We start from the raw sequence: 20,532 nt of genomic DNA, 5'->3' as shown, positions 1-20,532 counted from the left end.
AGTATATCCAATAGCAGCTCGGTGCTTCCTTAGAACTTTCAATAATCTTCCTTCCTCATGTTCTGAAAGGTTAGCACTAATAATAACAGGATATATCTTTTTCTCATCAAGATAAGCATATTTCGAAGTGTCTGGCAATTGTTTTAATTCAAACACAGGATTACCTTTAGGTGGAGGAGGACCTCCCAGAGTTTCAATAGGCAAATTGTGCTTAAGCAGAGGACGTTGTTCAAACAAAATTTTAATGGGAAAAGATTAAATTCATGAGACTCGTCACCAAAGCTAACACCGACAGTTTTTTTCTCACAATCTATTTTAGCATCAACGGTGTTCAAGAAAGGTCTACCAAAAATAATGGGAAAAAAGTCATCTTATGGGGAACCAAGAACAAGAAAATCAGTAAGGTATTTTCTTTTCTCACACAAGACTTCAACATCTCTAACAATCCCAAGTGGTGTGATCGTGTCTCTATTAGCAAGTTTAATAGTGACATCTATGTCTTCTATTTCAGCGGGTGCTGTATCATTCATAATTTCTTGATATAAGGTAAAATGAATAGCACTCATGCTGGCACCTATGTCACATAAACCATGATAACAGTGATCTCCTATCTTAATTGAGACAATGGGCATGCCAACGACAGATCTATGTTTATCTTTTTCATCGGGTTTAGCAATTCTAGCAGCATCATCACAGAAGTAAATAACATGCCTATCTATATTTTCAACCAGGAGATCCTTAACCATAGCAACACTAGGTTCTACTTTGATTTTTCAGCTGGTTTAGGTGTCCTAATATAACTTTTATTGACCACAGTTGAAACTTTAGCATGTTCCTTCATCCTAATAGGGAAAGGTGTTTTTTCAATATAAGCAGTAGGAACAACTGGATCAACATTATAGATAATAGTTTCATCTTTAGCTGTTACCAGTTCTTTAATTTCTTCTTTAATAGGTGGGTGATATTTAAACCACTTCTCCTTAGGGAGATCAACATGAGTAGCAAAAGATTCACAAAAGGAGGCTACTATCTCAGAGTCAAGTCCATACTTAGTGCTAAACTTTTGAAAAGCATCGGTATTCATAAAAGATTTAACACAATCAAACTTAAGCTTAATACCCGACTCTTTACCTTCGTCGAGTTCCCAATCTTCAGAGTTGCGTTTAATTCTTTCTAAAAGATCCCACCGGAATTCAATAGTCTTCTTCATAAAGGAACCAGTACATGAAGTATCAAGCATGGATCGATCATCATGAGAAAGCCGAGCATAAAAATTCTGAATGATAATTTCTCTTGAGAGCTCATGATTGGGGCATGAATATAACATTGACTTAAGCATCCCCCAAGCTAGAGCGATACTTTCTCCTTCATGAGGCCAAAAATTATATATATAATTCTGATCACGATGAACGAGATGCATAGGATATTTTTTTGGTGAAACTCCAATTTCAATCGATTCCAATGCCAAGATCAAATATCATCGCAGAGCCTATACCATGCCAATGCCTTTTCCCCTCAAAGATAAAGGGAAAACCTTCTTCTTAGTTTCATCTCCGGGTAAACCTGCAAGCTTAAATAATCCACAAATTTCTTCCACATATGTCAAGTGCATATCAGGATGTTCGGTTCCATCTCCTGCATAAGGATTAGCTAGCAGTTGTTCTATCATACCCGAAGGAATTTCATATTCAATATTTTCAGTAGGTGCAGTAGGTTGAGGGGTAACTAATTGTGTTTCCGGTCGAGGTGAAGATACCCCGAACAAGCCCCTCAAAGGATTGTTCTCCATAGTAACAAGTGACAATAAATTTCAGCATGTAGTAATAATTTTTCCTTACCAATTTCCACTTACCAAGAGCGCTTCACTCCCTGGCAACGGCGCCAGAAAATAGCCTTGATGACTGAGGGAGTCCTGGACTAAGGGGTCCTCGGGCGTCCGGCCTGTTATTCCTTGGGCCGGACTGATGGGCTGTGAAGACATGAAGGCCGAAGGCTGTACCCGTGTCCGGATTGGACTCTCCTTGGCGTGAAAGGCAAGCTAGGCGACCAACTATGAAGATTCCTTCTTATGTAACCGACCCCATGTAACCCTAGATCTCTCTGGTGTCTATATAAACCGGAGAGCGTATTCCGGATAGGGAGATACTCATGACCATATTCACATAGGCTAGACTTGTAGGGTTTAGCCATTACGATCTCGTGGTAGATCAAATCTTGTAACACTCATATTTATCAAGATCAATCAAGCTGGAAGTAGGGTATTACCTCCATAGAGAGGGCCCGAACCTGGGTAAACATCGTGTCCCCCGTCTCCTGTTACCATCGATCCTAGACGCACAGTTCGGGACCCCCTATTCGAGATCCGCCGGTTTTGACACCGACATTGCTGCTTTCATTGAGAGTTCCACTGTGCCGTCGGCAAAGGGCTCGCTGGCCTCCTCGATCGTCAGTAATGACGTTGTCCAGGGAGAAACCTTCCTCCCTGGACAGATCTTCGTATTCGGCGGCTTCGTACTGCGGGCCAACTCGCTTGGCCGTATGGAGCAGATCGATAGCTACGCCCCTGGCCACCAGGTCAGATTTGGAAGCTTGAACTACGTCGCGGATACCCGTGGAGACTCGATCTTCAATGGGTTTGAAACCGCAGCGACTGCTTCCCCTCGTCCCGATGAACATGACTCATATCTGTCATCGGATTACATCCAGGAGATGGATCCTGTTGCTGCAACGGCCTCAGAACCGAAGCAGATCATACCCTCCGAGGCCACAAAGTCCGCGGCGTTGGAGCCGCACACGGACTCGACATCCTGCAATGTTTGTGTCAATGGAACTCCGGACTCGTCTCCGGCTATACGTTCAGGATCAGGTGCGCCTGCGGACACCGAGCTGGATCGGTTATTGATTTTCGAATTTAGCGCCGCAGACATCTTCCAGCATTCACCTTTGGGTGACGTGCTAAACTCTTTAAAGAACTTGTCCTCGGAGGAAGACTCATAGCCGAACTATGTTCGGTTCGAGCTAGAGGCGGATGATGAGGAACTTTGCTTCCCACCCACCACCCACTTCATAGCCACTGTCGATGACTTAACCGACGTGCTTGACTATGGCTCCGAAGACATCAACGGTATTGACGACGATGCCGACAAGGAGCAAGGCCAAGACCCACCATTCATTGGACCTTGGACGGCCACCTCTTCGTACGACGTGTACATGGTCGATACACCTAAAGGATCTGGCGACGACAAAGAAGAGCCAGATGCGAATAAGCCCTCTGAGACACAGTCCAAGCGCCAGCCGCCCAAACGCCGTTCTAAGCCTCGTCGCTCAAAGGATGGCAACACTGGCATCGGAGAAAAAAGTACTCCGGGTGACGCCGAAAACAATGAAGACCCTGTCGGAGCTGCATCCGAACAGGAGGAACACGACAACGGGCAAGATAACCCTGATGAACAGGCCATAGAAGACGACTCGGAAGACGATAGTTACCATCCACCCTCCGAGGAGGAGACAAGCCTTGGCAACGAAGACTTCATCGTGCCCGAGGATCCTCTGGAGTAGGAGCGCTTTAAGCTTCAGCTCATAGCCAGTGCAAGGAGCCTGAAAAAGAAACAGTAGCAGCTTCAAGCTGAACAGGATCTGCTCGTCGACAGATGGACTGATGTCCTGACAGCCGAAGAATACGGCCTCAAGCGCCCAGCCAAGAGCTACTCGAAACACAGACTGCTACCTCAATTCGATGAGGAGGCGCCAGAGCACATACCTCCCTCCTGTAATGCGGAACGACCACCACGTGGTCGAGACAGGGCGGCTGACCGGCTGTCATGGTATTCTCACGGGAGGGGGGGGGGGTGTGAGGCGACAGATGCCACAAGGGCTTTGTGTGAGGGTAAGACTGCTGCTGATAGGACCGGGAGCGGGTACGCGAGTAGCACGCGCTAGTTTACCCAGGTTCGGGGCTCTCCGGAGAGATAACACCCCTACTCCTGCATGTCTGAGCATATATATCTGGGGTGTACATCGGGCAGTACAAAGTGCTCCTAGAGCTGTATCTGGGGGCAGTGCCATGGGCATCTGACTCCATATATGTGTGCACAAGGCACGCTTTAGTGGCCGGCCATGAGCATGGCCGTATGTGTGCTTGGGCATGCTTGCCTGTGGGAATGGATGGATGGATGGCTAGCTAGCTCTCTTGCTAGCTAGCTTGCTTGTGTATACGTGTGAGTCCATCCATGGATGGATGGATGTGTGTCTCCTTTTATAGGAGAGGGTAGCTTAGTATGTAAGCTAGCTAGTGGGCATGGGTAAGGCATGGTGCATGTCATGCTTGTCCCCTGGGTCACTTCATAAATAGTGCCAGGGGACAAGTGACACTATACATGATGGTGGGGATGACACGTGAATAGTGCTCGGGTACGACCGTCTCGTCGGTGTCTTGTCGATGCCGGGTCGGACTGCAGTCGGCAGCCGGCTAGTCGATGCAGTCGGTCAGCTGGCAGCCGGCCGGGTGGAGCAGTCGGACGGGGAGCCGGCAGGAGCGGCCGGGCAGTCGGACTGAGGGGTTTTGCTAGCCCCGATGTCTTGAAATATTGTCTCGTCGTCTTCGGGATACCCGTGTCCAATTACTCCGACAGTAGCCCCCAAGCCTCCGGGCAATTTGGCAAAGTCGGGCGGAGGTTTTTTCGCGAGTGTTCATGGAAATGATCATGCAAAAGAGAAAGTTAGTCCATGCAGATATGTCAAGTGATTGCTTTTTAGCACTGCAAGTTTTATGCGGAGGGTGCCGACTCTTTGGCTTGTGCTCTCGCTTGCCGGACAGCCGCTCTGCGGTCTGTGGCTGAGAGTGGGCGGCGGAGTGGAGTGTACAATACTCAGACTCTGGGAGCGAATTTAACCGAGTAGATACTCATAAAGAAAACGGTCGGGTCGCCCGAAGCGTTTTTCTTCCCGGACGTTTTTCGCGTGGGTGGCCTTCAGCTTTCACTCTTGCCAGTCGGACAGCCGCTCTGCGGTCTGTGACTAAGAGTGGGCTTTTCATACCGCGCACGCTACTAAGCCGTCTGCGGGAACTAACGTCTCAGGCCAAGCGGCCAGCCCCCGGGCCAACTCTGGCTGGCGCCGGGGCGAACAGTGATGCAACTGTAATGAAATGCGGAGATAGCCCCCGAGCATCGCTCGAGGTTATCCGTGCTCTCGCGGTGAAAAACTCTGCGGGTGAGGAGCTCACATTGGTTTTCGTGTAGCCGAGGCGGAGTTTGCCGAAGAGAGCCGGCGCACCCGCTGGGTGTAGCCTTCGAGCCCCCGATCGCTCGAAGGAGGGTCCCGGCCGGTCAGGCTCGACCGGCCAGGCGGCGAGGCGTTTTGCAGCGTCCTTTTTCTTCTTCTGCCGGCTGCTGGCAGCCAGACGAAACTCTTCTCTTGTCTCCGTGGGGGCGCGCCAGCGCACCCACTGGGTGTAGCCCCCGAGATTCGGGCCGACTGCTGAGCAGTCGGGCCGGATCTTCCGGCAACGACTTTGTCTTCTTTCCTCGCGGGGGCGCGTCAGCGCACCCGCTGGGTGTAGCCCCCGAGATTCGGGCCGACTGCTGAGCAGTCGGGCCGGATCTCCCGGCGACTACTTTGTCTTCTCTCCTCGCGGGGGCGCGTCAGCGCACCCGCTGGGTGTAGCCCCCGAGATTCGGGCCGACTGCTGAGCAGTCGGGCCGGATCTCCCGGCGACTACTCTGTCTTCTCTCCTCGCGGGGGCGCGTCAGCGCACCCGCTGGGTGTAGCCCCCGAGATTCGGGCCGACTGCTGAGCAGTCGGGCCGGATCTCCCGGCGACTACTCTGTCTTCTCTCCTCGCGGGGGCGCGTCAGCGCACCCGCTGGGTGTAGCCCCCGAGATTCGGGCCGACTGCTGAGCAGTCGGGCCGGATCTCCCGGCGACTACTTTGTCTTCTCTCCTCGCGGGGGCGCGTCAGCGCACCCGCTGGGTGTAGCCCCCGAGATTCGGGCCGAGGTTCGACCGGCCAGGCGTCGAGGCGGACAGGCAGGCCAGGTCGCGTCCGCCCGTCCGAGTGACGAAGCAGGCGGACGGATAGACGGAGTTTTTCCTTTTCTTTGTCCCAGCCGACCTCTTTCTTTTTCTCTCTCTCTCTCTTTTTTTTGCGTCGGGCAGTCGGCCCTTTCTCTTTTCTTCTGCAGCCGGCCCTGGACAGCCGGATGTGGGAACCAGCAGCGGCGAGCGGGGAGCCGGCGGCCAGCCAGGACGGCCGGGTGGTGGGCGAAGCCGGCCGTCCGAGTCGGGGCGGAGTCGGCAAGCGGCGAGCCGGCCGTCCGAGTCGGGGCGGGGTCGGCAAGCTGCCGGAGCCTGGCGTGGAGGCCGGCAGGGTTGGGGGAGCGGCGGCCGGAGGCGCCACGCGCATGCGGGGCGGAGCCAGCGTGGGGGCGCACAGGAGGCGACTCGGTCGCCGGTGGAGGCGGCCCGGCGGAGCCGGTCCTGGGAGGTGGCGCGGGGAGGCGGCCCGGCGGAGTGGGCGAGCCGGCGCTGGGAGGTGGCGCGGGGAGGCGGCCCGGCGGAGTGGGCGAGCCGGCGCTAGGGCGGAGTCGGCAAGCTGCCGGAGCCTGGCGTGGAGGCCGGCAGGGGCTACGGACGAGGTGAGCCGGGTCCGAGTCCACGGGAGCCGGCCGGCAGGCGCGGTGATCCGGTGGCGCAGCGCGCGGAGCCGGACGGAGGCGCGGGGCCAGCGCGGTCCGAAACGGGGAGGCGGCAGGGCGGATGTTGGAGGTGGCCAGGAGGAGCCAGCGCGGGGCGCTCATCCGCGGAGGAGTGAGGCGAAGCAGGGCCGGCCTTGAGTGGCGGCGAGACGGCGCGAGGCGACGGGGCCCGTCGCCGGGCGGCACGGCCAGCCGACCGCAGGCGGAGTCGGGGCGACGTGGGGGACCGTCGCTCGGAGGGGGAATGAGCCGCCGCAGGCGGGCGGAGCAGCAGGCGGCCGGGCCGGCCGGCGGGCTACAGGGGCGCGGACGGCTGGTCGCGGACGGGCGTGGGACTGCTTCCGTGCGGGGCTGGAGACAACGAGGAGGTCGCCACGGCAGGGGCTCTGGCCGGACTTGGCAACGACGCTGAGCGGCGCCGCTGCTGCCTGGACAGCGGGGCGCTGGGCCGCGAGCGCTTGTCGGGGAGGCGCGCGGTGGAGAGTATCCGAGGAGCCGTGACGGACGGCCGGCGATGCCGAGGCCAACGACGCGGACGCGCCGTCCCGCACGGCCGCGCCGGGGCATGGTGGTGGCGAGCCCCCGACCGGTGCCGGAGAGACGGAGGCGACGTCGCGGTGATGATAAAGATGGTGAGGACGATGGTGAGGACGCGCCGCCCTCGCGGCCACTCCGGGGGCGCGTCGATGTCGAGCCCCCGACCGCTATCGGAGAGACGGCGCGACGCTGCGGCGATGATGGTGAAAATGGTCCCTCCCGGACTGCAAAACCAGCAGCAGCGCGGTAGCATAGATAGTACCCCCCCACGGTGGGCGCCAACTGTCGTGGTATTCTCACGGGGGGGTGTGAGGCGACAGATGCCACAAGGGCTTTGTGTGAGGGTAAGACTGCTGCTGATAGGACCGGGAGCGGGTATGCGAGTAGCACGCGCTAGTTTACCCAGGTTCGGGGCTCTCCGGAGAGATAACACCCCTAGTCCTGCATGTCTGAGCATATATATCTGGGGTGTACATCGGGCAGTACAAAGTGCTCCTAGAGCTGTATTTGGAGGCAGTGCCATGGGCATCTGACTCCATATATGTGTGCACAAGGCACGCTTTAGTGGCCGACCATGAGCATGGCCGTATGTGTGCTTGGGCATGCTTGCCCGTGGGAATGGATGGATGGATGGCTAGCTAGCTCTCTTGCTAGCTAGCTTGCTTGTGTGTACGTGTGAGTCCATCCATGGATGGATGGATGTGTGTCTCCTTTTATAGGAGAGGGTAGCTTAGTATGTAAGCTAGCTAGTGGGCATGGGTAAGGCATGGTGCATGTCATGCTTGTCCCCTGGGTCACTTCATAAATAGTGCCAGGGGACAAGTGACACTATACATGATGGCGGGGATGACACGTGAATAGTGCTCGGGTACGACCGTCTCGTCGGTGTCTTGTCGATGCCGGGTCGGACTGCAGTCGGCAGCCGGCTAGTCGATGCAGTCGGTCAGCTGGCAGCCGGCCGGGTGGAGCAGTCGGACGGGGAGCCGGCAGGAGCGGCAGGGCAGTCGGACTGAGGGGCTTTGCTAGCCCCGATGTCTTGAAATATTGTCTCGTCGTCTTCGGGATACCCGTGTCCAATTACTCCGACACCGGCCACCCCGCGGTAGGGATAAAGCGACAACTCAGGCTGAACAGTAGCCTGCCCCACCGCCCCGTAAAAATAGAGACGGAAGAGTTCGGGGTCACATGTACGACCTCTCATAGACCCTGGATAGTAGAGCAGGATATACAAGATCGATCTACGGATCATGAGGACGTGCCTCGAGGCATGACGATGGCTACCTATTTGGACGTGACAAACCTAACCACGCCCGGGCCGAATGCCGCAGACGGACTCCATCAGAGCTACGCTGCGATGCGGCCCGCTATAGAGGCGCCGCACACCCTCTCTGCTTCACAGACGAGGTGCTGGATCACGAATTCCCTGAGGGGTTCAAGCTTGTCAATACTGAATCATACGACGGAACAACCGATCCCGCAGTGTGGATCGAAGAATTTATCCTCCACATCCACATGGCCCGAGGAGACGACCTCCACGCTATCAAATACCTCCCATTAAAGCTCAAAGGACCAGCTCGACACTGGTTAAATAGCCTGCCTGAGAATTCCATTAGCAGCTGGGAGGACTTGGAAGAGGCTTTCCTTGATAACTTCCAAGGAACTTATGTCCGGCCACTAGATGCCGATGACCTAAGCCACATAGTTCAACAACCTGGAGAATCAGCCAGAAAATTCTGGACTAGGTTCCTAACCAAAAAGAACCAGATCGTTGACTGCCCGGATGCCGAGGCCCTAGCAGCCTTCAAACACAACATCCGTGACGAATGGCTAGCACGCCACCTCGGCCAAGAAAAGCCGAAGTCTATGGCAGCCCTTACGGCACTCATGACCCGCTTTTGTGCGGGTGAGGACAGCTGGCTGGCTCGTAGCAAAAACACAGCCAGCGAAGCAGGCCCCACTGAGGCCAAAAACAGCACCGGCAAGCTCTGGCGCAACAGACACAAATGCCGAAGCAATGGCGACAACACCGATGACACCACAGTCAACGCTGGATTCAGTGGCTCCAAGTCCGGCCACCGGAAGAAGCCTTACAAAAGAAACAACGAAGGACCTTCCAGCTTGGACCGCATACTCGACCGTCCGTGCCAGATACACGGCACCCCGGATAAGCAAGCCAATCATACCAATAGGGATTGTTGGGTTTTCAAGCAGGCTGGCAAGTTAAATGCCGAAAACAAAGAAAAGGGATCACAAAGTGAGGACGAGGACGAAGAGCCCCGGCAGCCGAACACTGGGGGGCAGAAGAAATTTCCCCCTCAAGTCAAAATGGTGAACATGATATACGCTACACACATCCCCAAAAGGGAGCGTAAGCGAGCACTTAGGGACGTCTACGCGGTAGAGCCTGTCGCCCCAAAATTCAATCCGTGGTCATCGTTCCCGATCACCTTCAATCGTTGAGATCACCCAACTAGTATCCGCCATGGCGGTTTAGCCGCACTAGTCCTTGACCCAATTATTGACGGGTTTCACCTAACACGAGTCCTGATGGACGGTGGTAGCAGCCTCAACCTGCTCTATCGGGATACAGTGCGGAAGATGGGCATTAACCCCTCACGAATCAAACCAACAAAGACTACCTTTAAAGGAGTCATACCAGGCGTAGAAGCCCGCTGCACGGGCTCAATCACGCTAGAGGTGGTCTTCGGTTCTTCGGACAACTTCTGAAGCGAAGAGTTAATCTTCGATATCGTCCCCTTCCGCAGCGGCTACCACGCACTGCTCGGACGAACCGCGTTTGCTAGATTCAACGCAGTGCCACACTATGCTTATCTCAAGATCAAGATGCCCGGTCCACGCAGCGTCATAACAGTCAATGGCAATATGGAACGCTCCCTCCGAATAGAGGAGCACACCGCCGCCCTAGCAGCAGAGGTACAGAGCGGCCTTCTCAAGCAGCACCATGGTACGACTGTCGAGCCCCTGGACATCATTAAGAGGTTCCGGTGTACACTGCAGCAGGACAGCGTGGCTCGTCAAGAGCTCGATTAGCAATTCGGCCTCCATCCCAGTCCTGATGAAGTAGTGGCATTCGCACCACGCGTACATAATTACGCACTCAAAATCCCATGGACATCGACGGAGGCACAAGCTAACCCGGGATCTACAGTTCGGCTAGACCGATCCCGGACACACATACTTTCACCTTTTTCTTTTTGTTTCAGGTTCCTTTTCTCACGGGCCTGATCACCAGTCCCTTTGAAGGATCGGCACACAAAGGAGGCAAGCAACATAGGTGTGTAGGGTAACCTCTATACGTTCTTCTTGACGGTATCTCCACTTATTTCTCAGGACCCGCACGCCGCGCCCTCTTGATCCCGGCATGTTAAATAGCCCGCATGCTTACCGCACTATTTTGAACAAGATACGCCTTGACGTATCCATCCAGTTATAATGAAAATGGTTTGCGGCCCAGTTTCTGTGGTTTTTGCTTCTTACTTCATTTTATTTCGATAGGCTTATCGGATGCATCGGTACTCTTTTGTACGTTTCATATTCGCCAGGGGCTACTCATCGCCCCACAATATGGCAGCAAAGTCCGAACACTTCTTACATATAAGTTCGGCACCCCGAATTTAGCATTATATGCATTGGCTCCGAATCATGTCTTTGGTCAATAGTTGGGTTGCCCGGCTCCTGTGCTTGCTACCCTACGTTCCCCTCTATCGGCCAGGGTAGTAAAGGGAGAACTACTGCGATTGTGCCCTGGCCTTGACCGGATGAGCACCTCAGTAGAGAAAGCCGAAAACTGACTGTCATGATACGGCGAGAGCCGGTCAGCTGCTCGAGGGTTACAAAATCATTGGAGATTTTTTCCGCGTTATGCGAAGGATCGGCACTTCCCGATCAGATGCTGACAGCGCCCTGGCTTGGACCAGGGGCTGCACACTTGCTTTATTATAAAACTCCTATGGCTAAGTGAGGGCGTTTAAGACGTATAGTCTGATTGCCTTGTTCGTTGCGCTAAACAACTCCTTCAAAGGACCATATAATTGGATCAAGATTGTTTAGATTCCATCCCGAACACCTCCGTACTACCTACGCGAGGGTAGAAGCCGACGACTGGCCAACCCTCAGATTACAAACAACACGGCCGCACAGGAGGAAACAATTAAAGCATAACAAAATTACATTACAGGCTTTGTTTCCATAATACAAGGCAAGGGCAACATGAATACATTTATTCAAATACAATGTCCTGCGAACATTGAGCTGCCACAAGTCGAGACCCTTCTATGACATCTGCAAAATATCTCTCGGGTGTGCCGTGCTCCTTGCCCTCCGGCGGCCCGCTGGCAACTTCAACGGCGTTCATCTTCGTCCACCACATCTTGCAACGAGCGAAGGCCATACGGGCACCTTCAATACAGGCAGAGCGCTTGACGATGTCCAGCCGCGGACAGGCTTCCACTAGCCGCCTCACGAGTCCGAAGTAGCTGCCGGGCATAGCTTCGGCTGGCCACAGCCGGATCATCAAATCCTTCATGGCTAGTTCGGCCACCCTGTGCAGCTCCACCAGCTGCTTCAGCTGATCGGTGAAGGACACAGGATGCTCTGGCGTTGCGTATTGCGACCAGAATAGCTTCTCCGTAGAACCCCCTCCTTCGGCTCGATAGAACTCCGCAGTGTTTGATACGCTGCGTGGCAGATCCGCAAAAGCCCCTGGGGAACTCCGAACCCGGGTTAGTAAAAGGTACTGCTTCTCCACATACCTGCTTTGCATCTTAAAAGCCTTACCCGCTGTGATCTTCTTGGCCTCCTGGATCTCCTGGAAAGTGGCCTGGGCCTCATTCCGTGCGGTCTCCACGCTCTGACGAGCCTTGGTGAGTTCGGCCCCTCGAGCCGACGCATCATGCTCCAAGGTCTCACATTTTCTCACCGCATCCTGGAGCTCCTGTTGGATTTCTTTGACCCGGGCCTCGAGCTTCTTACGGGCGGCTTGCTGCTGGACAGCCTTCTCCTCGGCCTCGCCCAGGGCCTTCCTCAGGGCCTCGACCTCGGTCGCTGCTCCTGCACATATTACGACACTACAGTCAATACACAGTGCCTATACTTTCCGAATACACAGCAAGTCGTTACTCACCTTGCTTCTCCTGGAGCCGAACCTTAATCTCGCCGAGCTCGCTCTCGGTTCGCTCCAGCCTCTGCCTCAGTTCAGATACTTCGGCAGCATGCGAGGTTGCGGCCAACAGCGACGCCTGCTTATACATACATATCACGTTAGTCTCCTACAATAGAAGATTGATCCTCTGTCCGGTTCTTCTCGCCGAGCACCGGACAGTGTCTCAGGGGCTACTGACTACATGGGGTTTTTCTTTTTCTATGTCACTTACCTCAAAACCTGTCAACAGGTTGCTGCAGGCTTCGTTCAGCCCACTCGTGGTGGACTGAACCTTCTCGATCACCACGCCCACAAGGACACGGTGCTCGTCCATAACGGAGGCGCCTCGTAGCGCCTCCATCAGGTTATCCGGCGCCCCTGGATGGACATGGGCCACCGGTGGCTGCGGCGCACCCCCCTCCTTCAAAGGGGGCTGCTCGCCGGACTCTGGAGCCATAGGGATCTCCGGAATCATATTCGGCCGAGGGCCGAACTGGATGCGCCCCTCTTCGCCAGTCTCCGTGGATCGGCTCCCCCATGTGTCCGGCAGTGGAGGCTTCGCCGCGTGGCGCCTCCCGGACAGCGTCCTGGGCTCCTCCCCGATTCGGAGCGGCCCTCTGGGATAACACTTCGGTGTCATCCCTGGCCCCGGGGGAATAAGTAGGCGGTGGCGACATGCTCGCCATCTCTGACGGAGCCAACGAACCTCCAGACAAGGATCGTTGGATTAGGTCGCGGGCCGGACTGCAATAATACAGTTAACTATGTCAAGATAATGGAGAGAAAGGGCCAGATGTGCGCACAAGCGAGCCATGTCACTTACGATGCGGCCTGGGGCTTAGTGCGGGGGCGTCGTTCCGGACTGCTATCAATGTCCCATGCGGTGTTGACCACCGGTACGCCCTTCCCCTTCTTGGGCATTTCCGCCTCTAGATGCGCCGAAGCCGCCCTCTTCTTCTTCCTCTCCTCAGGGGGAGGGTTGTTTTCTTCTTCCTCCTCCTCTTCCTCGTCGTTGTCCTCAGGGACAGAGGAATGAGCTTCATCGTCCTCGGACGTCACGTCCGAAGTGCCCTTGCGACGGGGGCCACTCTTGGCCCCCTTTGCCTTCTTCTTGGCCTTCTTCTCCGGCGCCTTATATGGCACCGGCACCAGCATCTTCGCTAGACGCGGGATGACTGGTTCTTCAGGCAGTGGAGCCGGACACTGGATCCGCTTCGCCCTCTCCATCCAGTCCTGAAAAGGCAACAATAAGAGCTCAGGCGTCATCCTTGAAAACAAACAAGTGGAGAATGCATGGAAAACGACATACCTCGCTAGCGGGGTGTTTAGGGTCGTGTCCACGATCTGAATCTGCGGCTGGCGGTTTCTCATTGCCCTTGAAGAGCAACTTCCATGCACCTTCGTGTGTAGTCTCGAAGAGCCTCACCAGGGTCTGGTGCTTCTTCGGATTGAACTCCCACAGCGGGCGGCTTCGGCGCTAGCATGGAAGGATCCAGCGAACTAACATCACCTGGATCACATGAATGAGCTTGACGCTCTTGGTTACCATGCTCTGAACACGCGTCTGCAGTGCTATCAGCTCATCAGGAGAACACCAGTCCGGACTCTTCTCGACCCAGGAGGTGAGTCGCATAGGAGCGCCGGAGCGGAATTCGGCAGCTGTGGCCCAGGTGGTGCCGCGTGGTTCTGTGATGTAGAACCACTGCTTCTACCACTCCTTTACCGTATCCACAAAAGTGCCTTTGGGCCAGGAGACGTTGGACAACTTACTCACCATTACCCCTCCACACTCCGCGTGCTGGCCGTCCACCACCTTCGGCTTCACGTTGAAGACTTTGAGCCACAGCCCGAAGTGGGGTTGGATGCGGAGGAAGGCCTCACACACGACGTTAAACACCGAGATGTTGAGGAAGGAATTCGGGGACAGATCATGGAAATCTATCCCGTAATAGTACATCAGCCCGCGGACGAAAGGGTGGAGTGGAAACCCTAGCCCGCGGAAGAAATGGGGGATGAATACTACCCTCTCGGTGGGCTTCGGCGTGGGGACGACTTGTCCCTCGACCGACAGACGGTGGGCGATCTCCTTCGCCAAATATCCGGCCGCCCGAAGCTCAGTAATGTCCTCCTCCTTGACGGAGGAGACCATCCACTTGCCCTGACCACCGGATCCGGACATGGTTGCTTGAGTGGAAAGGAGATGAGAACTTGAGCGCTGGAGCTCGAGATTGGAAAGGCGGAGACAGAGAGAGAGCGTGAGAAGAGGAAGAGGGAATCCTTATCCCCTTATAAAGGCAGCAAATATTAAACGCCTCCTCACCCGCCTTAAGGTTCCCCTATTCCCAAGGGCTGTATAAAAGGCACGGTTGGGTTACCCATGCCCGCATTGATGAGAATCCCGCAATAAGGGGATACGATCTCTGCTTTGACAAGACATGCCAATGGCAACCGCGTCTCGAGGCGTGGGGCGTCGAACACCATAACGGTTGGGAATTATAACCGGTCAGATGCAATGACATGTTACAAAAAACGTCGGCGGATGGAACTCGTGTAAATATATATATATATATATATATATATATATATATATATATATATATATATATTCTCTCTTCGGTTGTGTATGGTGTGTGTAACAGGTCCGGATACAATCATCGCATCCGAAGACTATCCTGGAGATCGGAAAAAGGGGAACCCGCCTTGCAATGCCGAAGACAATCTGCACGCCGGACTCCTCTTCATTGAAGCCAGGTTCAGGGGCTACTGAGGGAGTCCTGGACTAAGGGGTCCTCGGGCGTCCGACCTATTATTCCTTGGGCCGGACTGATGGGCTGTGAAGACATGAAGGCCGAAGGCTATACCCGTGTCCGGATTGGACTCTGCTTGGTGTGAAAGGAAAGCTAGGCGACCAACTATGAAGACTCCTTCTTATGTAACCCTAGATCTCTCCGGTGTCTATATAAACCGGAGAGCGTAGTCCGGATAGGGAGATACTCATGACCATATTCACATAGGCTAGACTTGTAGGGTTTAGCCATTATGATCTCGTGGTAGATCAACTCTTGTAACACTCATATTCATCAAGATCAATCAAGCAGGAAGTAGGGTATTACCTCCATAGAGAGGGCCCGAACCTCGGTAAACATCGCGTCCCCCATCTCCTGTTACCATCGATCCTAGAAGCACAGTTCGGGACCCCCTACCCAAGATCCGCCGGTTTTGACACTGACAATGACCCAAAAGTATAGGGGATCAATCATAGTCCTTTCGATAAGTAAGATTGTCTAACCCAACGAGGAGTAGAAGGAAATGACAAGTGGTTTTCAGCAAGGTAATGTCTGCAAGCGCTGAAATTGTAAGTAGTAGAGTAGTTTGACAGCAAGATAATTTGTAACGAGCAAGTAATGAAAGTAGTAACAAAAGTGCAGCAAGGTAGCCCAATCCTTTGGAGGCAAAGGACAGGCCAAAACGGTCTCTTATAATAAGCAAAGTGTTCTTGAGGGTACACGGGAATTTCATCTAGTCACTTTCATCATGTTGGTTTGTTTTGCGTTCGCTACTTTAATATTTTGATATGTGGGTGGATCAGTGCTTAGGTGATGTTCTTACTTGAACAAACCTCCTACTTATGATTAACCCCCTCGCAAGCATCCTCAACTACGAGAAAAGTATTAAGAATAAATTCTAACCATTGCATTAAACTTTTGGATCCAATCGGTCCCTTACGGAATAGCGCATAAACTAGGGTTTAAGCTTCTGTCACTCTCGCAACCCATCATATAATAACTACTCCACAATGCATTCCCTTAGGCCCAAATATGGTGAAGTGTCATGTAGTCGACATTCACATGACACCACTAAGGGAATCACAACATACATACTATCAAAATATCGAACACATATAAAATTCACATGATTACTTGCAACAAGATTTCTCCCGTGACCTCAAGAACAAAAGTAACTACTCATAAATGATAATCATGCTCAAGATCAGAGGGGTATTAAATAGCATATTGGATATAAACATATAATCTTCCACCAAATAAACCATATAGTAATCAACTACAGGATGTAATCAACACTACTAGTCATCCACAAGCACTAATCTATAGTTCCGGTACAAAGATTGAACACAAGAGATGAACTAGGATTTGAGAGGAGATGGTGCGGTTGAAGATGTTGATGGAGATTGCCCTTCCCAAGATGGGATAGTTGTTGGTGATGATGATGACGATTATTTCCCCCTCCGGGAGGGAAGTTCCCTCGGCGGAATCGCTCCACCGTAGGGCAAAAGTGCTCTTGCCCAAGTTCCGCCTCGAGTCGGTGGTGTTCCGTCCCGAAAGTCATCTCCGTATTTTTTCTCGGTCAAAATGACTTATATACTAGAAGCTATGCACCGGAGGTGGGCTGGGCTAAGCACAACCCACCAGGGCGCGCCTGGGGGGGCCTGGCGCGCCCTGGTGTCTTGTGCTCACCAGGTGGCCCCCTCCGGTAGTTATTTGCTCCAATATTTCTTATTTATTCCATAAAAAATCCTCGTGAAGTTTCAGCTCATTTGGAGTTGTGCAGAATGGGTAGCCTGACGTAGCTTTTTCAGGTCCAGATTTCCAGCTGCCGAAATTCTCCCTCTTTGTGTGTACCTTGTATATTATGAGAGAAAAGGCATTAGAATTACTCCTAAAAGCATTATTATGCATAAAAACATTATAAATAAAACTAGGTAAACATGATGCGAAATGGACGTATCATCCAGCGACACAGCCCTTGTCTTGACCAGACGGTGCCACCACTGCAACCGCCGCTTCCTTGGTGCCTCCGAGACATATTTGTGACGAGCACTGTTTCCTAGAATTCCAACTTCATCGACGGCTGAGCCAAACTGCCGTCCCGTCGTTGTCTCTGGCGAACCCTGTAAGCCATGTCCTTCATCTTCGTGGTGATCACGCGCGCCCCTCTGACCCCTTTGCTTGTCCAAACACACACGAGAACAATTCCCGCACCTTCACCGAGGAGCTCCGCCGCCCATACGTCTCTAGCGAGCCCCGCGCTCGTCTTCGTCGTTCCCGATGCACGCATAGGCCACCATCGCCTTCGCCATGCAATGCCGCACCCGTACGTGCCCTATGCCGCCCCTGGAGCCCACCAGAGCGCTGTCCCCGACCACTTCCGAGCCATGCGCCGCCGTCCGTCGCCGTGCCCGTGTCTCCGACGAGCTCCTCCGATGATCTAGCTCTCGTGAGGATTTCCCCGACCTAATCTCCACCGTCCATCTTAGATCTAACGCATGCACACACTCACCTAAACCCAAATGGTATCAATAAATCAGAAGCTGCCACGTGGCCACCATTATCCACTCATTTTCTGTTATAATGAATTATCTAGAAATTTTGTAGAAAAGCCCCTGATCTTAAAACACTCATAACTAATTATCTAACGATCCAAATTGAGTAATCTTTTTGAAAATGACCTTATGAAATGTACTTCCACCCTGTCAAGAAATATTTCACTTTTGAATAATTTAAAATTCAAATTCAAACAAAATGAATTCAACTTAAAATGGGCATAACTTGTAATTTATAGATCCAAATTAAATGATTCATTTTGCAAATTGAAGCTAGTGACATGTAGTTTCATATTATCTACTATAGTATCATTTTAAAATAATTAAAATTAGAATTTGAATATAGTTTGAATAGTAGCAGTAATTCTGATAGTAACTAAAACTAAATTGGTTTAATTTGAATTAAAAATGTTTAACTAGAACAACAATGTTGCAACTAAGTTCGGAAACTTAAGATGAACTTTAGTAAATATTTTTGGATTATTATTTGACTTTAGGAAATTCAAATAAGATTTTAAATTCAAACATAGTTTGAATATAACATTGAAACCCTAGGTTTAATTTGAATAAAACAAATGCAATATGATGTAGTGAATTGAATTAAACCTAGTAACCATTTTTGGAGTTAATAGTTAACTTTAGGGAAAGATGAACTCAAATTAAATTCATATAAAGTTTGAAAAAAATGACACATAGTAAATCATTTTGGGATTTGAATTTGACTTTAGTTCGAATCAAAGAAATAAACTTAGTCATATTATATTGGATTTATATTTGAGTTTACTTTAAACTGAAATCAAATAAACAAACTATAGTAATCATATTGGATTGTAACTGACTTTATTTAATTCAATTGAATAAACTTTAGTAACCATATTGGATTTGTATTTGACTTTAGGGAAGCATTAATTATATTTGAGTTGAATTGAACCAACTTAGTCAATTTGAAATAATTCATAATTCATTTAACTTAGGGAACCAAATCAAATAGGGACCTCAATTCAATTTGAATTCAAATGAGATGAACCCGAATTCAAATCCAAATTGAATTGGAAGTCAAACCAACTTGATGAACTCAAAAGAAACCCAAGCACTTAATGTGAATTCAAGCTCATGAGGTCAACAAGTTTGAATTGTCATTCAAACTTGAACATGAACTTGGCTATCCAGAAACTCCAAAGGATTGCTCCGAACTCTTGATGGTCTACATCAAGAGTGAGCATCCACATCTTCACTGTCTACATGAAGTCGTCATCGATAAAACCCAAGGTTAGTTCATCCCTCTTTGGGGGGATATCACATCTAGGGGGAGCTTTGCTCTAAAAATTGAGCTAAAGCAACACTAATGGTGTGAACACATTAATGCTTTATGTAAAAGTGGCAACCCCACTTGTGCTTAAAAGATGAGTATGACCTATGATGAAATGTTCTCATTTGACTCCTAAGTCAGTATACTCATATATAGATGACCTGGTCATTGCCAATTGCTTGATAGATGCTAGAATTGGTTGTGCATGTTTGACACATATTTCATTTGCTATTTTATTGTGTGATCATGTTGATTTGCATATTTTCACCATTCGAGGACTTCCATTTGTTGTTTTGATTGTCTTGGTTTTTCTGGCCAAGTGGATGTACAAGAATGCTTAAGAACCTTCTCTAGCCATCTTTGCTTTTCTTGTCTCAAATTATCTTCATGCTACATCACAAAATTGAACAAGTCTTTTTTGGACCCTTCGGGTGAGGCACACTCGGAGTCACCAATCCGAAAGGGCTGATCTCCAAAACCTTAAAGTTGTTTTCGGTGTGACCAATCCACTCCTACTCGGACTCACCAAAACAGTTTGACTAATCTAGGTTTTTGATCTCGGTGCTACCGATTAGACCAACTCGGAGCCACCGAAATGCTGCAATTGTTCGCAGTAACACATCTCGGTGCCACGGATTTGTTCCATTCAGTGCCACCGATTTGTTTCATTCGGTGCCACCGACAACTCACGGGTATATATATCCTGCGGGCCCGTACGGTTGAAAACTTCTTCAAACATTACGACCCCCCGCACCCCGTTGCTGCAGTCGCCTTGGTCTTCAGATCATCGTCCCTGTCTCCTGCGTGCTCTCGCTGCCGGAATCCGTCGCCGTCAATGGAATCTTCCCCGCTGTTGCCGCTGTAAAGAATCTCCACCAAGTTAGGGTGAGATTCGACCCCCTCGTGCTTCATTTTCTCCGATTCAATGCACTAGGGAATTGCCATGTATCTTGCTACGAATGAAATTCCTCTATCCACCAGATTGATTTCATAGATTAGTTTCGAGCAAAGATTTTAGGTTTAGGTTTCTGCCAAAAGCATCTTGGACCGACCGATTAGGATTTTTTGGAGTCACCAATTTTGCTCTGGCCATTGCACTAGTGCGTCTCGGTGCCACCGAGAAGTGCTAATCGATGAGACCGAAAGTAAAATTTCAGTGAAACCCTAGCAACTCAGAGACACTGAACCACATCTCGGTCTGACCGAAATGGAATGTGTTGGTTCCGTGAGTGCTTCAGTATCACCGAAATGACCAACTCAGTAGATCCGAAATGCATTCTATAAAACCTAGAACTAAGATTTGAACTCAAATATTTGAAAAATCATCTGCCTTTTGTGATGACTCATCTACTCTGCCCATACCTATCTATTCACAGGGTCTGCTTGCAAGATGTCTAGTGCCAGGGATAGTTAGAACATGTTAGAGCAGCACGAGGATCTCAGTGAGGGATCCAGTCCAAAGGGAAGCTACTATGAAGGTGTGAGAAGCT

The sequence above is a fragment of the Aegilops tauschii genome, chromosome 3 (assembly GCF_002575655.3).
Source record: "Aegilops tauschii subsp. strangulata cultivar AL8/78 chromosome 3, Aet v6.0, whole genome shotgun sequence".
Classification (NCBI taxonomy): domain Eukaryota; kingdom Viridiplantae; phylum Streptophyta; class Magnoliopsida; order Poales; family Poaceae; genus Aegilops; species Aegilops tauschii.
The sequence above is the reverse complement of the archived record's forward strand: the minus strand, read 5'-3'. Positions refer to the sequence as shown.